The sequence below is a fragment of the Podarcis pityusensis genome (genome assembly GCF_964106645.2).
Source record: "Podarcis pityusensis genome assembly, chromosome: 12".
NCBI classification, from domain to species: domain Eukaryota; kingdom Metazoa; phylum Chordata; class Lepidosauria; order Squamata; family Lacertidae; genus Podarcis; species Podarcis pityusensis.
In genome coordinates this window covers 28,606,456-28,625,264 of record NC_138037.1, presented here as the reverse complement: position 1 = coordinate 28,625,264, position 18,809 = coordinate 28,606,456, and the positions used below count along the sequence as shown (strand labels likewise).

The 18,809-nt window shown below is 46.0% G+C and overlaps 1 protein-coding gene across 4 annotated transcripts in view; it reads right to left on the bottom strand.

The window, feature by feature from the left end:
• DYNC1I1 (dynein cytoplasmic 1 intermediate chain 1) overlaps positions 1-18,809 on the bottom strand; it is a 253,297-nt gene that overhangs the window by 200,737 nt on the left and 33,751 nt on the right. Inside the window, exon 1 of one of the 4 annotated variants that reach the window (XM_080974758.1) lies at positions 9,799-10,039. The exons of 2 other annotated variants lie outside the window; for them this stretch is intronic. The gene's annotated coding sequence lies outside the window, so the exon portion shown is untranslated. Of the gene's footprint in view, positions 1-9,416; positions 9,510-9,798; positions 10,040-18,809 lie in introns of those variants that run through there. One more of the 4 variants, XM_080974759.1, reaches the window with a different exon arrangement.

The following is an 18,809-nucleotide window of genomic DNA, read 5'->3' as shown; positions in this document are numbered from 1 at the left end:
AGATTGGAAGAAATTTAAGGACTATTTACAGAAATACTGCAATATTAAGGAATGTTGAATGATGTTGGATTGAAATTACGTTAAGTGGTTTCTAGCTGTAATGGTATAAAAGGTTATGAAAAAATGGTTTTTTAAAGTAAAAGTTTAAGTTTCAAGAACTTGGATAGAAAATAAGGTGTTATTTAGCGGTAATGCTATGAGATAAGGATTTGCTGAACAAATAATTTGAACTAGAAAACAAGAAGGGGAGGTATGAGGAGGTCAGGGAAATATGTTATTGAAAAATAAGTTGTGAATTTTATGTGTTTTTAATATATATTTTTTCTATTTTTTGCATTTTTCTCTTTGTATAAAATTGAAAACTTTAATAAATATCTTATTTTAAAAAAAGGAATTTATTAAATTTATTATTTGTGGAGCCCCCGCGGGCCGAGGCAGCCAAAGCCCCCTCCCCTTGGGCGCCCGACGGAGGAAGGAACCACGGCCCGCCGGGCGGCCAGCGGCCTCTCTCCCGGTGCTGGGGGCGCACGGCGGCGGCGGCAGCGGCAGCGGCAGCGGCGGCTTCTCCTCCTCCTCCTCCTCCTCCTCCTCCTCCTCGGGACTCGCTTCTCCGGAGGCTGCCCCAAGGTGAGCCCGAGCCTTTCTCCCTGCTCCGCGTCTGGCTGCCTTGCTCTGCCGCGGGGGCGACAGGGTGTGTGTGTGTTGTGCGTTGCGTTCTGCCTCCCGGGGCGGGAGGGAGCATCCCGGAGCCGCCTCCCCCTCCTCCTCCTGCGCGGGGCATGTGCCAGAGGAGGCTCCCCGGGAAATGGCCCTGGGCGCTGGGGGGTCTGGGCGGCATCCGCGGCGGCGGCGCTGAGCGAGGCGAGGAGGAGAAGCTGCCGGCGGGCGAGGGATGCGCGGGCTGAGCGAGGGGCGTTCCCCTTCCCTCTGGACTCGCGCCCCCCCCAGAAGTTGCGCCCGGTGCGGCCGGCACCCCTGGCACCCCCCACGCTACGCCACTGAGTCCAGGCCCCTCCCTCTCAGGCCAGGAGGGAAAAGGCCTGCAAGGCAAGGAGCAGGTCTTCTAGGAATCACAGCCAAGATGGTCTCTCGCTCTTCAGCAGCCTCAGTTTTTCTCATGGTGGCCAATCTGATAAGAAGCCCTCAAGCAGGGCATGAGTGCAACAGCACTCTCTCCACTTGTGGATCCCGGAAACTGGTATTCAGAAGCATACTTGTTCCTTCTGGAGCAGAGTTGGGGGAGTGGGGAGGTGCAGGGAAAGGGGCAAAATAATTATACTTCTAGAAATATGGTAACCCTACTCCCTCACCCTTCCTCTGATGGCGCATCTAAGAGCCATCTGTGAAGGAAAAGATGCAATTCAATGGTTTATGGTTATGTTTCCTCAGGATGAAGTGGATTGGTGCTGTGATGTGTGACTTTCAGAAATGTTCCATGGTGAGCAGCAAGTGCTCATAGCTGGAAGGTCCCAAAATGTTAGAAATTGGGACTGGAAAATCATATTCTGTTGTCACTGCAGCGAAAGAAAAAATGTGATGCTATTTTGCTGTAGAACAGTTTGCTGTCTATAGTTTTATACTGTGAAGTTTCTTAATTAAGAACAAATAAAAACCCCAGTTAAACCAATGCAATAAATGCCTGGGGTACTGTGTCCAGTTCTGGGTGCCACAGTTTAAGAAGGATATTGACAAGCTAGAACACGTGCAGAGGAGGGCGACCAAGGTGATCAAGGGTCTGGAAGCAAAGCCTTATTAGGAACAGCTGAAGGAGCTGGGTATGTTTAGTCTGGAAAAGAGGAGACTAAGAGGAGATGTGACAGCCATCTTCAAATATCTAAAGGTCTGCCACATGGATGATAGAGCAAGCTTGCTGTCTCCTCTCTAGAGAGACTTTGAAGCAATGGATTCAAGTTATAAGACGGAAGATTCCGACTAAGCATCAGAAAGAACTTTCCAACAGTAAGAGCTGTACGATTGTAAAACAGACTCCCTTAGGAGGTTGTAGATGACCATCTGTCATAAGATCTAGTTAAGATTCCTGGATTGCAGGGGGTTGGACTGGACGACCCGCAGGATCACTTCCAATTGTATTCTATGATTCTATGAATGCAGCCATAGTGGGACCTGCAACAAAATGCTGCGCTGTGCCATATTCCTGTTCAGGGTTCCAGCCAGCCTGTTATGCCCTTTTCCTGTATACTCCATTCTATTCACCATCTCCATGGAAATCCATTAATCTCCTTGCCCCCAATCAAAAGTAAGCATGCCATGCCTCTGGACATATTCAGTCCTCAAAAGGGCATTGCTGAGTACACTCCCTTTGTTTGTTTTTCCTAAGGATGTTTTATATCTCTGCAGGGGGTCGTTGTCCCCACTACCCAAAAATCCTGTTGTTACTTCATTCTTCTGTTTGGGTCGTGCCATTTTAACCAGAAAAGGGATTCCGACTCAGAAAATGACTTTGCTATTAGTGTATAAAGATTCCATAGATACCGTAATTCACAACTCAGAATGCTACCTATCTTTTTTTTACCTTGTTTAGACAATGCAAAAATTGCAGATGTTGCAGTTTAGAAAATCAATAACAGTTTCATAGTTGTCCCAGTTAACAGCTGACCTGGTAACCTCATTGATCCCTGCAGTGATGGCCTAAATGTACAATGCAAGCCCACTACGGGGAAACTGAATGCGCCGTCTGTCTGTTCAATGCAGGCTTTGTTAACAGAGACACAGAAAACGTTCTAGGAAGGTTGAAGTTAGGAAAACCCATCCCCTTCTTGCATGTACTTCTCAGATTATATTTTGTAAACATGTTTTTAAATGAATGCTATCTAAATAAAATCAGTTATAATTTTGGATAGGGGGGACGATGCAAAGGAGAGCATAAAGCTGACTAAAAAAGGTAAAGTACCCCTGACAGTAGTGGGACGCGGGTGGCACTGTGGGTTAAACCACAGAGCTTAGGACTTGCCGATCAGAAGGTCGGTGGTTCAAATCCGTGCGACGGGGTGAGTTCCCGTTGCTTGGTCCCTGCTCCTGCTAACCTAGCAGTTCGAAAGCACGTCAAGTAGATAAATCAGTACTGCTCCGGCGGGAAGGTAAACGGCGTTTCCGTGCGCTGCTCTGGTTCGCCAGAAGTGGCTTAGTCATGCAGGCCACATGACCCGGAAGCTGTACGCCGGCTCCCTCGGCCAATAAAGCGAGATGAGAGGCGCAACCCCAGAGTTGGCCATGACTGGACCTAATGGTCAGGGGTCCCTTTTCCTTTACCCCTGACATTTAAGTCCAGTCGCAAACGACTCTGGGGTTACAGCGCTCATCTTGCTTTACAGGCCAAGGGAGCCGGCGTTTGTCCACAGTCAGTCTTTCCGGGTCATGTGGCCAGCATGACTAAGCCACTTCTGGAGAACCAGAGCAGCACATGGAAACGCCATTTACCTTCCCGCCAGAGCAGTACTTATTTATCTACTTGCACTTGACGTGCTTTCGAACTGCTAGGTTGGCAGGAGCTGGGACCAAGCAACGGAAGCGCACCCCATCGCGGGGATTTGAACCGCCGACCTTCCGATCGGCAAGCCCAAAGCTCAGTGGTTTAGACCACAACGCTTCCCATAGAGCTGACTACTGGCATTCTAATCCGCTCCTCTCCCCGCCCCCAAAAATGACATGGAACCTTTGTCACACTGCTTTAAGTGAAATGTTTTTCCATGTTTTAGGGTCATGGGTGTCAAAACTAGGCTGTTGGCAACAAAGGTTTTACAACAAATGGCAAATTGAAACAGTAATGGGTACCAAGATAATTTAGGGGAAGTATTTGGGGGAAGAAATAACTCCAAAGCAGCAGAAAGCCAGTGAGATCTGTGGTCAGCATACAATTGGAAGAATGCTGTGGAAATGTTGCACAGATGGAACTATGTACAGCTAAGTCTGTCTCCCCAAACTGTTGGAAAGGATGTGGGGGAAAGGAACTGATGTGCACTTTGGGGAGCAATGGCCACAGATAGAGAGGTATTGGAATAGAGTACTATGATAAATATCTAGAATTGTAGACAAATGATTAGGAAAACTCCCAAACTACTGTACTTCTTGTGTTTGAAGAAGACATTACAAAAGTAAGATCCAAAGAGCTTGTATGCTTTACATTGGCTGCAGTTAGGCTTTTCTTAATCAAAACATGGGAAAGTCCTGTAAAGTTGTACATAGTTTGTTATTGGTATAATAAGCATTAGAAACCAACAGTAACAAAGCAGCTGATTCATCAGATATTTGTGATCACAGGGCTAGTGAATCCGGAAGTGTATTTCACTGTAGGGGATTCATTTTATTTCCTACACTATATAAAAAACTCAAGACCCTGCCCCTGGAAATACTCTTAGCAAGCAAGGTCATAAACAGACATTATGAAGATTGGTTTCATTTATAGGGCAGTACTTGTGGGGGTCTTCATTATAATCTGCAGTTCTTGGTGCCAGCAATAAGGGGCTGAAAAAGTATATTCTATTCTCATTGTAACCAAAGGGGGGGAAATGTTACTTTGCTGTGTAACAGTTTGCTGTGAAGTTTCTTACTTAAGAACGAAAAAACAAACTGCATGAGAGCAACAGCTGGACCCAGCACAAGGGAAAGTATAAATTAGGACAAGCAACCAGTCCTGATTTAGGGACACACTGTATCTCAAGATTCCGTAGCCTCCTCTGTCCAGGAACTGAAATGAACATACACAAGGCAGTGTTGTGATGTCATCAAAATTTAACAATAGTCAAATTGAGATTAAATATTGTTCCATCACCCAAATTGTACAGATCAATTAAAGTCCATAGTGTGTTCATCAAATCTTCTGCAGGTTAATCAAGATAGCCTTCCCTGTTTTCCAACTACAGAGATGATCATATGGAAAGGTATATTCCCATGCTTCAGGGAAATTCATTTTCTGGTTCCAGAACTAAGCAACATATTATCTGAAAGATCTGAAGCAACATTCCACAGAAGTAGAAATGGAAATGTGCAACATCATGGAACAAGAAAAATTGGCAGTTATGATCTGATGGCATGCTGGGATTCAGTATGAACACTGATTATCTTTACAAAGCAAACCTTTTAAGTAAGTGCCTGTGTTCAGTGGGGCTCACTCCAAAGCAAGTGTGCACAGATTACAACCTAAATTTGCACAGTTCTAGGTAGCTTAGTTGATAATTTGGACCACACCATAGACTTATTAATTGCAGTCATGTTGAAGTCACTGTCATTATTGTCACTAGCAGGAACAATCTCTGGAGAACTTTAAATATTGTTCCAGCAACTATTATCTCAGACAAGCACATCAAGTGGAGTTAATGGTTTTCTGAAACTGATCTATCCCATTGATTTTGTGATGTAAAATGTGCAAAATAAATTGAGTCCTCAGCATGCAATTCATAATGGGGAATTGTTACTGAGTAGGAGACTTCTGAAATGGAGACTTGCATAAAACGTTCCTCCCATAAGATTTCCCATGCAGACAGCGGCTGAGTTAACAATTTATATAAATTTATAAATACATATTTTATATAAATTTAAGAAATAGTAATGCTAATATGTCATGCTAAACCATGGTTTAGTGTAACAAGTGTGTACAGGAACAAGCTGCTGCAGCCCTTCAACTTGTGTGTGACCCCCATTCCTATTCCTATTCCCATGTGTCTGGAGCAAGAATGCTCAGCCATGGTTTGTCATGACAGCTGACCATTTGATCCACAATTATTGACCCTGTTGTGACGGATGCACCGTTCACCTGAAGAGCACCACCATTTTAGTTTAATCAGATGTTCAAGACCACTTTCCATTTTCAAGTAACTTATGCAGCTTGAGACAGTCCAATTTTTCTTAATTTTAATTGAGAAGAGGACAAAGTGGAGCCAAATTAAGCAATTCCTCAAGCCAATTCGCATAATCACATTGTAATTTCTACTATCAAATGATGCCTTGGCTGCAGGGTTTTGTTGTGGGGGTGAACGATTTGAGACCCATGTATTTTGTGGCCAGCCTTCCCTTCCTTTAAAACTTAAATAATTGTTTTTTTAACAAAACTTTGCTTGTAGGGCAACTGAATGCACTGCAAGGCACAATGCTGATGAGATCAGATCCACTCTATCTAGTTTCCCAGATTCTCATATATATGCAAATATATGCAAATGACCACAGTGCCTAGAGACAGTCAGGACATGCATCCATAGCACTGACCAGAGGAATGACCGCTGGGAGGAGCGCAGAGAGGAGAAACACCATGGCAGCATGGCCAGACGCCTTTATCTGCCCCAGCTGCAAGAAAACATCTCTCCTACATCAGTCTCTACAGCCACAGCAGGTGCTGCAACCTTCCAATAATTTGACCCCACTGCAAAGGTACACTCCTCCATTGTCTCCCGAGACAGATGGGTGTGAAAAACAGTAATCGACCAGCAAGATTGGCCCTAGCTAGTTCTGAAAGGACAGTTCTATAACCAAGAATGTAGTTGCTGCCTCTATGTTTCAAAGAAGGCAATGGCAGTGCTCGCACATCACAACAAGCAAGGATTTCTGGCTCATTAGGTCTTAGCATGAGCAAGCACAATGCTTATGCATTCTGCCCAATTTATCCTGCTTTGCTGCACTCCTGGCACATGTTTCATCAGGTCTTCAAGCATAAAAAGCTTTTAGTCGATCAAAATAAACCAATGTTTATCACAGGAATCACATGCAACTGCATAACCCTCAAGCAGTTTTAAGGGTTAGATGGGAGTGTTGCTGTGTGCATGGCCTCTTTGCATTAATGTTACCTGATCCTCTGGTACCCCGAGCCCAGGTAAAGGCCACTGCTGCCTAAAACCAGCTCCAGAGAGTGGGTGCCAGAGCTCTACAGCTTTCCCTGGCCTGCTTTCACTCTTTGAGGATCAACAGCCAAATTTGCCCCAAATCCAGAGTCTTTCTATGTTTCCAGGAGGTCTATTAGAATAACCCAAATGAGACCTACACCAAAACAACATAGAGTGCACCTGTTCAGGATTCCAGCCAGCCATGCCCTTGTCCAGGATACTACATTCCATTCTCTCTTTCTCTCTCTTTCACACACACACACACACACACACTATCACTGTCAACAGTCAGTCAGTCTTTTGCTATCATGGACCACTTTGTGGGTCAGCCTCTCTTAGGGGTTACGAAGCAAGTCAGGCCATTGGTTCATCTAGCTCAGTATTGCGTACTCTGGCTGGCAGCAGCTTTCCAGTTTCTCCGACAAGGCTGTCTCTCAGTGCTACCTTGGAGGTGCCAGGGATTGAACACTGGGAAGAGGAAGAGGAAGAAGAAGAAGAAGAAGAAGAAGAAGAAGAAGAAGAAGAAGAAGAACAGTTTGGATTTGATATCCCGCTTTATCACTACCCTAAGGAGTCTCAAAGCAGCTAACAATCTCCTTTCTCTTCCTCCCCAATGAACACTCTGTAAGGTGAGTGAGGCTGAGAGACTTCAGAGAAGTGTGACTAGCCCAAGGTCACCCAGCAGTTGCATGTGGAGGAGCGGGGAAGCAAACCCGGTTCACCAGATTACGAGTCTACCGTTCTTAACCACTATACCACACTGGGACTTCTCATGCAGAACAGATGCTCTTCCACTGAGTCAACCCTTCCCCTGTGTTTTGTGTGTGTTTATTTTGTACTTCCGCAAACCTTGGACTTCCGCAAGCCTGGCAATATCCCTTTTGCAAGTGGATCGTGCCATTTTGGCTACATAGTGATCCACCCTCAAGAGACTGAGTTTGCTACTTTTTCAAAGATAAAATTTCCAACCCATCCCTCAATTAAAGACTCCAGGGTGGATTGCACTATACAGCTTGCAATGACCCTTGCACTGCGTTTCCAAAGGGCCTGACACCCAGCTGGTTGCTGCCCATTTGGAAAACACTGTGCTTTGACACCTGTCAATCATTCGATGTCACTATGATGCCAGATGATTGACTGATGGATTGTCCCACCCACCTGTTAAAGTTGGCCCAAAGGGGAGGAGAGATAAAAATCTGCCTCCCACCCAAAACCAATAAAGGTTTCTCATCCTTGCTATAAGCCATAAGACATACAACCCCAGAATCAAAGGAGTAGCAAATTTTAAAATGCCAGGATTAAAACTGCATACTTCAACGTAACTATAGATCTATAGCTATGCAACTAAGTATATGCAATATTGATCCTGACATGTAGTCTGAGCAGTGCAGTGAGGCCAGTAAGAAGAATGCCTGTGCAAACGAAGGATAGTTGCATCTTGAGGGGTAGGATTTTCAAGCCCATAATATTGGGCAGCTAGCCTGACCCTCTACTGCTGGACTCCTGTCCGCCCCAGGCAGCATGGCCAATGGTCATGGGGTGATGGGAGTTCTAGTTCAGCAACATCTGGATGATCACAGGTTTCCCACCCTTGCCTTAACAGAAAAGAGAACTTTCCTGAATACAGTTTCTTCTCTCATGAGGTTACTGAGATTAGACAAGATGCACCTTATTCAAATCTTTCCACCAAATTAATTGCTACAGGCCATAAGTCCTGTTCTTTCCAGATATTTTTTTCTGGAAGGGGAGGCCACAGGATAACATTTAAATGCCTCAAATGGTCTCCATCACCCTAACTATCTTTTGAATCCAAGACAGGAGTCATGTTGGCCTTGGGAGGAAATTCTACTTGGGTTTACTTCCAAGCAGACACACACAGCGTTGCTCTTTTCCAAGCTCAGAATGTATGACCCAAGAGACAAACATCTGAATAGGATTCTAATGGTTAAATGAGATTTTACGTTAGCTTGTTAAGTTGAAAGCTTTGGGCTTCTAAGAAGCTAAAAACATTATCCATGACCAAGGCTATAATGCTATCCCTGGAAGAAAGATCCATTGGACTCAATGGGTTTTACGGCTGATAAAAGGAATCAGAAGTAGATGTGTATAGACTTGCATTGGGAAACTTGCTAATGGAAAAAATGGCCTCTCACTCACAGATTCATCTTCTTTGGAATTTATTATCAAACTCAATATATATTGTTGTTGCATCCTGCTTACTTGGTGGGTCACCCATCTGACTTGTTTGGGGGTGTTTTCTCTCTCCCACCCACCCACCCACCCAGTGCCTATATTTTAATTTCCTGGTTGCTTTAACCCCTTCAGTGCTGAGCCAAACCAAGGCGTTCCCAAAATAGCTGCACTTCCATTTTCCTCTCTCAGCAGCACAGCAGGTATTTGGTTTTGGGAAACGCACAAAAATATGGAGGCTTTTTCTTTTTTGCTGTGAAGCTGAGGCACTGCACATTTCAAAGCAGTGACAAATCCGATAAAATCCTCTTCTTCCCGCGGGGGGAATTAGAATAGCCATCTTGTCCCGCGTCCCTCCCGCCAGTATAGGCTGCATCCCAGCAGAATAAGACCAACCTAAGGATGCCTTAGCCCTCGGATGACATATTTCTCTCCTGACAGGGGGCAGGTAGCAGCGCCTCCTGAAGACTTTGGGTGCGCCCCCGAGAATTAAAATCCACACTATTTTGCGATCTGCTCCCCGCAAATAAACCCCGCAATACTCTAATAACTCCCGCCCACCAAGCCCTTGCCAGCTGATGCTCCTGGAACTAGACTGAAGCCCAGACCTGCCGATGGAGAGGAAGTCTCGGGTTGCACGGGAGAAGCCGAGAGGTCTTCTGCAGCCCGAAGGGAGGGGACGGGGGTGCGATCTAGCTGCAACATCCCCCCCCCCCCCCGTTGCTTGAAGGACATCACCGCCCACAGAGACCCGCGCGCACCCGGCTCAGCATTTTACCTTGGCACGGTAATCCTAGCCTGGACGTGCAGCCTTCCCCCGAGGAAGGCAATACGCTGGAGAGAGAGGCTGCGTCCCGGGCGGCTCCAGCTGCCCGGGGAGATGATGAAGAAGCTGCTGCTTCGCGGCGTGAGATCTGGCGGTGCTATTGCTGTTGCTGCCGCCGCGGAGAGAAATGTGCTGCCTCACGCCGGCCTGGCTGGCTCCGCCCAGCAACCGCCGCCGCTTCCCTCCAGCCTGGGCCCTGGCACTGACATCTCCCCGGCCCGCCCCCTGCAGACTCTCGCCGTCCCCGCACTCCGCCCTAGGCCAGCGGGGAAGGGGCGGGCGAGGGAAGAGCATGTGCTTGGCGTGCAGAAGGGCCCAGATCTAATTCCTGGCATCGCAAAGAAGGCTGGGAATGCCCCCTTTATGAAGCCCTGGAGAGTTGCTGCCAGTCCGTGTAGGCAGCGCTAAGGTCAGGCTTAGGTATACAGCAGCTTCCTATGTTCATGTTTCATGAAGTGAGAGCTGGACCATAAAGAAGGCTGATCTCCGAAGAATTGATGCTTTCGAATTATGGTGCTGGAGGAGACTCTTGAGAGTCCCATGGACTGCAAGAAGATCAAACCTCTCCATTCTGAAGGAAATCAGCCCTGAGTGCTCACTGGAAGGACAGATCCTGAAGCTCCAACACTTTGGCCACCTCATGAGAAGGGAAGACTCCCTGGAAAAGACCCTGATGTTGGGAAAGATGGAGGGCACAAGGAGAAGGGGACGATGGAGGACGAGATGGTTGGACAGTGTTCTCGAAGCTACCAGCATGAGTTTGACCAAACTGCAGGAGGCAGTGGAAGAGAGGAGTGCCTGGCGTGCTCTGGTCCATGGGGTCACGAAGAGGCGGACACGACTAAATGACTAAACAACAACATGTTAATGTTTGGGGCCTAATGCGAGGGGAGCAGGGTGCCAACTTGGATAAGAGATTGGGGGGCAGGGAAGCCCAGGTGCATGACATGGCGCACGGGGGGGGGGGGAGAGGGGAGATTGTTGGCAGCAGGCGCCTGCTGGGAACCAAGACGCACAGAAGCAAGCGCGAGTGTTTTACAGCACCTTGTTAAAGAGCTACAGATTTATTATGAGGTAAATTGATTTCGTGGCATAAGAATCTGAGAAGGAGTGTGAAGTGTTATCGTCTGTTGTTGGCAGATAGTGTTTACCAGCTGAGGAGAGAGTATCATGCACCTGACAAAGTCTGATTTCTTCTCCACGGAAACAGATGCCATGGAAAAGTCTGATCTTCTTCAAGGTGCCACAGAACTCATCTTGTGTGTGTGTTTGCAGTTGCTGAACCGCACTAGCTCTGGCAAAGGCAATGGCATGAACTGCAGGGGTCAGCAAACTTCTCACCAGGGGGCCGGTCCACTGTCCCTCAGACCTTGTGCAGGGCCAGACTATATTTTGAAAAAAGAAGACGAATGAATTCCTATGCCCCATTTTATGCATTTTAAATAAAAGCACACATTCTACTCATGTAAAAACACGCTGATTCCCGGACCGTCCATGGGCCGGATTGAGAAGGCCTTAGTTTGCCTACCCATGGCATGAAGGGATCAGCTAAAGGCTTATCTAAACCTCCCAACGTGATCTCCGTGGCAAGATAACTAATTCTGAGTTAGCTACAATGCCCAGAATTCTTTGAGGAGGGAAATATGCTTCAACTGTGCTTTAAGTATATGAGGTCTGCGTCTAGCACAGTACATTACAACTGCTACAACAGACCCTCCAAGACTTTCAGCAATTGCCCACCAAGCCCCTCAGGAAGAAGTCTAGAGCCTTCTTTAGCCATCTACAAACTCTCTCTCCACATAGCTCAACAAATTATGGAAGGCAGCCAGTTGAAGCTAACTAGCCTTACCATAAAACCTCCATTTATTCCTGCCTCCCCATGCCAATCCCGTTTGGTGGCGAGTGCTCCTTTATTTCCAATTAGAGATTTACCACATTGCCCCTTGACTGACAGTGGCACTGCTGCCATTTATCAGGGTAGGGTAGGGCACTGGTGAGTTCAGGGCTGTGCCCGCATACTGGCAAAAGCCAATCTGGCCCTGCATTGGATGTGTTTGTGCAGCCCTAACCTCGCTGCTGTCCTGCCCTGCCTGGTAAGCACCAGTGTCAAGTGGGTGAGCACACAGCACCATGCCAGCTGCTCCTGAATTATTCTCAAGGTGGCTTGCAACAAGCTGCAATGATACCCCAAACCCAGGAAACCTTCAAACACAAACGGCACAACCTTTAGTCCTCTGCCTGATGGAAAGGGCCAGAGTGGACTTTCCATCAGTTGCTCAGTGACAACTTCCAAAAACCAGGTGGTGGGCACCTGCAGAGGCGTCCCTTGCAGTCCACCACCTGAGGTGTCTGTCTCAGTCTGCCTTGGGGATGGGCCAGCCCTGCTGAAGGAACACTAGTATTAGAAGGCCGACTCACTTTACCACGAGTCACTGCTGCTTTGCAGTCCCATTGTCACGGTCTGGCTCACGGGCGATCGAAGTCCTGGCTGGGGACGTCAGGACCGGGGGCAAGATGGCGGGGTGGGAGCAGGAACGGGAGTCCAGAAGCCAGGAGTCAGGAAGCCAAGAGTCCGAGGGTCAGAGAACTGGGAGTCACAAAGGCAGGGATCCAAGCAGCAAGGAATCAAGGAACCAAACGCAGCAAGGCAGGGAATGCAAAGAGCTGAAGGGAAATGCTGACCTTATATCCTTTCCCAGCTCTTGCCACCAGGTGCTGTGAGTTACCAATCGGCCTCACCTGTGAGGCCTTGCCTCTTCAGAACAAACTTAGGAAGGCCCCAGGCCTGGTCACAGGGCCTGGCTCCTGCATGCACACCTGACACCCATGGTGTCTAGCAGCTTGAGACAAGTGTTCTTTCTGGCAGGAAGAGGAGAAGCAAAGCTCCTTCTTGGCTAAGGGATGGGCCAGGCTGCTTCTCTCCCCCTTCCCATTCTGCTCCTTCAGGGAGGCAGAAGGTGCAGCCTCCCAGGACACCCTTGGTCCGCAGGCCAACAGTGGAGGCTGGAATGTGCTTCCCTTCTGTTCTGCATTCCCAATGGCAATTCAGACACACACACACACATACGTAACCATTTGTGCTGTTGTTTTACAAACTCATTTTCAATGGCAGGTTGCCTTGCTCTGAATTCAGCAGACAGATTTAGGCCACACTTTAAAAGGTAAATAATGTTACAAACATCAATAATGGAACAGGTGTGTCATTCAGTTGCCATGAGCCTGTTTTTTAAGAGGAAAATAACTTGACACAATCCTTTGTCAAGGATGTTTCCTTGATGGCAATTAGTCAGGAGTGACATGATTGTGATTAGCGATATTAATCTGTGATGCAAAACTGGTTGCAAAGTATTGTTGCCATGCTTGATATTCCAGCCCTAGGGAAAAAAATTAATGTGGTAGATAACAGTAGAAGAGGAAAAGTAAACTCTCATTGAAAGTGTGCAAAGTTTTAAATAATAATAATTCCAAGGCTGAGAGAAACGGTAAGAGCAGTATCAACCCCTGTCAGATCTCTCCCTATAATTAAATATGTGACTTGCAATTAGATAAAAATCCACTACTGAGCATAAGCTAGAAATTATTTTAGGGGATAATATCTGCCAAGTAGCACTGGTTTGGTTGCTTGGAAATTCCTGGTAAGATATGCTCCAAATGTTTCTACTTACCAGGGACATGCTCATAAATTCATGCACACCGAGTACTTAAGGCTTCATATTGTGAACAGCCCATCACTTCACAGACTGCAGAGGAGTACTTTGAACTAGAGTTGTGTGTTGGATTTGGACAAATCCTGAAAAATTGATGCAGGGTGCTTCAAGGAGATTTGGGACTTCTACATGGCAAAGCAGGATCTAAACAAAGCAAATTTGAGTCCAAGCAGAGTTTCTGTAGTGCTTCGTAGCAACTTGGCAAATGAGACATTAAAAAACAAACATGCATACAAATGTTTGTGAAAAGTGAAAGTGTCTCTAAGGTTAATACCAGGATGTGGGAGAAGGAGGGAGAGGGATCAGCCATCTTCCCATTAGTTGCCAGGACAGGGAAGCTGTGAACCTTCAGATATTTTTGAATTATAATTCCCATCATCCCTGACCATTGACCAGGTTCTGGTGTAGTGGTTAAGAGTGGTAGTCTCGTAATCTGGGGAACCGGGTTCGCGTCTCCGCTCCTCCACATGCAGCTGCTGGGTGACCTTGGGCTAGTCACACTTCTTTGTTTTTTTTTTTTTTTTTAAATAATGTTTATTAAAATTTTCAAAAATACAGAAAGTAAAAAGTTAAAATACATTCAGAACCTTATTTTCATATATCCACTTTCTGGGACTCCCCCCTTCCCCCACCCCTATCATATTCCTGTTTCATATTGTTGGCTCCACAAGCTCTCAATTCTGATTAAAAACTTAATTTGTTTAGACCATTGTTCGAATTTAAAATTTCTACACTCCTCATCAATACCCTTGATAAAAAGCCAAAAATTTCTTTCCCAGGGCCCACCCCATTTTTATTCCACAATTTCCCTTTTTTTTTTAATAATAAAGACACCCCACATAATAGAAATATCAGAAATAAGAAATAAAAGATATAATAGATGAAACAAAACCAGTTCAAAAAAAGAAATTGACAAGCCTTTGGATTTTAGTTCTCCCCCTCTGTCCCCGGTTTAATTTCCCCCTGACCACCAAACCATGTTATCCGCCTGGAATTCTTACAATCCATAAATCGCCTATTTTCCCCCAACTCCTTGCTGGTTTTTTTTTTTTTTTGTTTTGTTTTTTTCCTTTCATAATTATTTTTTAAAACACTTAACTTCAGATCTTTAATAAAGCTCCCCCCATTGTTCTTTCCAAATTGTAGTCCAGTTTCCTCTTGTTCCGCTGCTGAAACGTTCTAATTCAGAAGCTTAGTAAGTCTGCAGGGATTATTGTTATTCAGGAACAAAAACTTGCGTTCAGTCCCTTCCTTTCTTCAATAGAAAATTCTATTGTCTCCTTTAGCTGTACACCCTGTAGACAAAATATTATTTCCGTTTTGCAGCTTTCCCAGAAGATAACCAGTTCTATAAAATTCCAATGGTATTTTTCCACTTACGACCATCTTTGTAATGTCCCGAAACTCCTCTAGGGGGATTGTTGTAACTTTGTTTTCTCTAGTCCAAAAGTCCGATTGTTATCCATGTTTTCGCCATTTTGTATCCAGGTTTTAAAAAGTTGTAGCAAATTATAACAAATTTAGCCAGCAAAGCTCTCATAATAAAATCCTCTCTGCTTTCCGACTTTGACAGCTACTTTGACAGCTGTCAAAATCTCCGACTCTTTTCACCAGGCTCTCTCTTCAATCACCCCGGTTCCCAGGGGGGGGGGGTTACGTTTCTTCTCCCTCAATTCGTCCTCCAGCACAGTTCTTATAATTTCCCATCGTGGAATTCTTAGTTTTTATCAGCAATACAAATCTTTTTGGACCTTGGTTTCCCCGTCCTTGTCTTAGAAGGTTTACAATAGGGGGGGGGACTGACTTCCTTTTTGGATCCCCCCCCGCTCGTGTCCAAATCAAAAGGAAATTCTTTTTTTCCTCCTTTTAAACCCAGTTTCCAAATTACTCACGGGTTGTTGTTAAAAAGTCCGAATTTTCAATGGAAGAAGTCAGCGCTCTCCGCCGGATGGCATGCGGCTGCGCTCGGCAGGGATAGCAGAGGACTCAAAGCACCACGCTTCTCCCCGGCACCCGATCCGTAGCCTTTAAAAAGGCTCCTTCACGAGTCGGGAGGGCGCTGACGGTGCCAGCCGAGTCTCCATGTCCACGGCCCTCGTGGCCGTGGTTTTTAAGGGTCCCCGCATCGCCGGTGCGGTAGGACCCAGCCCCTGCCGAGCAGGCTCCCTCCGGAGCTCGGAGGGAGTCCGCCATTCGGCGATGGCGCCAACCCGGAAGTGTCACACTTCTTTGAAGTCTCTCAGCCCCACTCACCTCACAGAGTGTTTGTTGTGGGGGAGGAAGGGAAAGGAGAATGTTAGCCACTTTGAGACTCCTTAAAGGGAGTGAAAGGCGGGATATCAAATCCAAACTCTTCTTCTATGCCATAGCCAGCTCTTTATTTGACCTCCTGGGTCATTTAAAAGGAAAGGCTGTGGTGTAAACATTGTATTGTCAAATTTTATTTTATTATTTATGCAAAGCCCTTCCAAGGCTGCATACAAACAATTGAAACAATATCAAACCAAGTTTAAATTGCAGTGATAGCTTAGGGAATCTTTAACCAAAAATTATGAGTTGATTACAATTTCAATTTCTACCAGATACAGTGGTACCTTGGGTTACATACGCTTCAGGTTACATTTGCTTCAGGTTACAGACTCCACTAACCCAGAAATAATACCTCGGGTTAAGAACTTTGCTTCAGGATGAGAACAGAAATTGTGCTCCAGCAGCGCGGCAGAAGCAGGAGGCCCCATTAGCTAAAGTGGTGCTTCAGGTTAAGAACAGTTTCAAGTTAAGAACGGACCTCCGGAACGAATTAAGTACTTAACCCGACGTACCACTGACTGTAGAAATCCACCATGTTGGGCATTCAAACACCAACACAACCCTGATGTTGTGTTGTACACAACTTTAGACTCTAGCTGGTGTTCTCCCCATCCCTGAATTTGATGAATGCCTCCCAAAGGAGATCAATTTGTCAGTCACAGTATTGCAATTTTCCAGTTTCCTGCAATGAACCAAGTAGGACATAACACCTGACTACTTCCAACACAACTGCAGTCCAGCAGGTTCATTTCTCCACCTGAGACAGAGCAGTAGCAGTGTCACCCCACACACTCTGCCACCCTGTGCCCTGCTGCACTGCCAGCAGCTACTTACCACAGATGCCACCGTGGCATACAGAAGTTGCTCCAAGTCTCACAAGACTTCCCCAAACCTGCCAGTAAAACGTCTCAAGGCTTTGGCAAAACCTTGCAGCATTTGCAGACTTAACAGATGTGGCTGCTGCACTTAAAATGAGAGAGATAAAGAAACTCATCCGGAAAGCTCCCCACAGGCCCAGCAGGCAGCTGGCATCACTGTGAAATATACCCAGCAGATGGAGTGTCTGGGCAGGAGGCTGCAGATGGCAGGGGCTGGTGCAGTGGCGGCAGCTGGCAGAAGCGGCTGGGCAGTTGCAGGGACTCAGGCAAGCAATCTGGGGTGCATTTGTTTGGCCATCTCTTCCAATTCACCGTCTGTGATAAGAGATTCTGTGTGCCTCACAACAGGGCCAGGCCTGCAGTTCAGTGTTCCCTCATACTCTCTCTCTCTCTCTCTCTCTCTCTCTCTCTCTCTCTCACACACACACACACACACACACACACATATCACTGAATGAGAATTTATGCTCTGAATGAAGTTGTCTTCTGCCTCATCGTGTGAATGAAACAATATGTGCAAAAGCTGAAGGATGCACGAGAAGAGACCAAAGACATCAGAGTTGAGTGAGAAGTTCAGTGCTTTTTTTCTGGCAGTACTAAATGGTACACAGTAATGGCGCCTGTTTTTCCCTTTCCATATCTTGTGATTTATCTGTGGAAAGCAAAATGTTTTGACATGGGTGCTTTCACTGAGCCCTTCTGGGGCTGGAAACTACCGTATTTTTAAGACACACCAGACCATAAGACGCACCTAGTTTTTGGAGAAGGAAAACAAGAAAAAAATATTCTGAATCTCAGAAGCCAGAACAACAAGAGGGATCGCTGCACAGCGAAAGCAGCGATCCCTCTTGCTGTTCTGACTTCTGGGATAGCTGCGCAGGCTGCATTCACTCCATAAGACGCACACAAATTTCCCCTTACTTTTTAGGAGGGAAAAAGTAAGTCTTATAGAGCAAAAAATACGGTATTTTGCAGAGCTGAGAGGCGCAGAGAAAGTGGCTGCAATTGCGCACAGAGGCCAGAGGCGGCGGTGGCGAGCTGGTGCTGAGAAAGAAGCTGCACAGACTTCCTGGTTTGTAGCACTTAAGGAACAGCCAGAGAGTTGAGAGAGGGGGAAAATGAGTGAGACAGACAGCCATATGCCCTTCGTTTCTTTTTGCCCCCTTCCCTTTTTGCTCTGGGATGCCAGATGGGCTGCAAATATCTGCCCCATGCTTCCTTACAAGCTTCCCCACTCCAGCCCCCCTCAAAAAATACATTTGGGGCACCTTATCCCCTAGGAGTCAGCGCCTACACCCACCGAGATTCATGGCTGAGCGGGAATTCGAACTCTGGTCTCCCCGATCCTTGTCCGACACTCTAACCACTATACCTCACTGCCTCTGGAGCAGAATGTAACGATGAAAATGGAACCCTAAGCAGGGAGTGCTTCTCACCGTTAACACTTTTTTGCAGGCCCCACTTGGGATAATGTATTTTTTAAATGTATTTAAAATAATGTATCATTTTAAAAAAATCAAATACAATTTACGGTAATTTTTTTGGAGAAAAAATGTTTGAATAATTCCAAAACAGGCTCCGTTTGAAGTATGCTCCAGTACCCTCTGAGGCAACCCACCTCCCTCTGAACTCCCATTTGGTAATGATAGTTTCGTGATATAATATATTCATGGCTTACAGCATTTTTCTTTACTCTCATGCCAGCTGCCTGTGCCACATTAGCTGCTGAACTCGCCCGCTTATTAGCATGGCACTTGCAAGGCTGAGATAAAAGTGTGTAGCAAAGAAATGTGACAGCTTAGTCATCTCAAAAGAGCGGTGAAGATAACATAATTCTCCTAGCTGCAGGGACTTTATATATTTTTCTCCAAACATGCTTTGAATTACTGGTTAATTTATGTATAATTGTGTCGCATGTACATAGCTGATGACTTTTTTCTTTTTCAACCCTGAGGATTTTAATGTTACATTATTAGTGATTTTCTGAGGAAGATGCTGTTTATGAATACATAGTTATGATTTTTTTTGCTCCATGTAAAAAAACTAATTCTATATGAACACACAGGGG